The sequence below is a fragment of the Sinocyclocheilus rhinocerous genome, unplaced genomic scaffold, assembly GCF_001515625.1.
Source record: "Sinocyclocheilus rhinocerous isolate Xijiao unplaced genomic scaffold, SAMN03320098_v1.1 scaffold407, whole genome shotgun sequence".
Classification (NCBI taxonomy): domain Eukaryota; kingdom Metazoa; phylum Chordata; class Actinopteri; order Cypriniformes; family Cyprinidae; genus Sinocyclocheilus; species Sinocyclocheilus rhinocerous.
Window position 1 is genome coordinate 240,648 of NW_015633444.1, and position 1,281 is coordinate 241,928.

The 1,281-nt window shown below is 36.4% G+C and overlaps 1 protein-coding gene across 1 annotated transcript in view; it reads right to left on the minus strand.

Moving 5' to 3' along the window:
• LOC107744019 (transforming growth factor beta-1-like) overlaps positions 1-1,281 on the minus strand; it is an 18,368-nt gene that overhangs the window by 2,051 nt on the left and 15,036 nt on the right. The window lies entirely within an intron of this gene.

The following is a 1,281-nucleotide window of genomic DNA, read 5'->3' on the forward strand; positions in this document are numbered from 1 at the left end:
CTTCACGGCATGGCGGCGGCGGCGGCAACAATACTACAGCGAGAATAAAAGTTACGCCTTCTTTCTTTGCGTGAACATTTGGGCGGCATTATGCAAATCTTCCCACATAGTGACGTAGATATGTGGGGGCGAGGTAGGTGTGGCTGACTCTTAACTTTTATAAAGAATATCTCTTTGGATTTGAGACTTTAGTCTTTGTAACTTTACAGATCTTCTTTATGCACCAAGAGTAACACTCCAAAGAGAAAGGAAAAATTTAAATCGCATCATATGACCCCTTTAAGCAGTATCGAAGCATTTGTCAAGTATGTTGGCTGCTTTTCCTTCACTATCTAGTCCAACTTACCCAACTCTTAAAACAAATCATTATTACTTTTGTTAGTAAATTCAGTAACCCTTCAGATTAGGGAACACATATTCACTCTTAACTAAGAGTTTTACCTAAATAAACTCTAATTTGCTGCTTATTGATAGTAAGGTAGTTGTTGTAGTAGTTGTGTTTAGGTATAGGGTTAAAGGATCTAGAACAGGTTCATGCAAAATAAGACATTAATATGTGCTTTATAAGTACAAATAAACAGCCAATATGCTGGCGATATGCATGCTAATAAACAACTAGTTAATAGTGTTCCCTAATCTAAAGTGTTACTGGGATTTCATAGATACACAATTTATATTTGTGTACAAAACTCATTGCATACATTTAAGCCTGAGCCTTTATATCACATGGTTTTTGTACTGTTGTTACACTGATCTTGCACTCTCTCCTTCCAAGTACCTCACATGTCCATCTGGATACTATCTGCATTGTAAATGAACTAACGTACTGCACTGCTGTACAGGAGAAAGGTTACCCAAAAAGGAAAATCCTGTCATCATATACTTTCCCTCATGCAATTCCAAACCTGTATGCGTTTTTTTCCCCCTTCCATAGAGCACAAAGAAAGCTATTTTGTGAAATGTCTCAGTGTTTTTGTCCATACAATGAAAAAAAAAAAAAAAAACTCTTCAAAACTTTCTTCGAATTCTTAAAACTGGTGAAATTTAAAGCTCACATAGGTACAACTCAAAAAGCTAAAAAAGAAAAACATCACTGTTATAATTGAAGATGTAATGACATAAAATGTATGGCATTTCAGCCCTTGGGGTAACTAGTCATTCAAAACTTGTTTTTGCCAAACTTTTGCACTTCTTCTCTATCCCCCCCCCCAAATTCCCCTCTGGATATTACTGTACCTGTGCATTGAAAATGAATGTACTGCACACAGCCACAGGAATCAA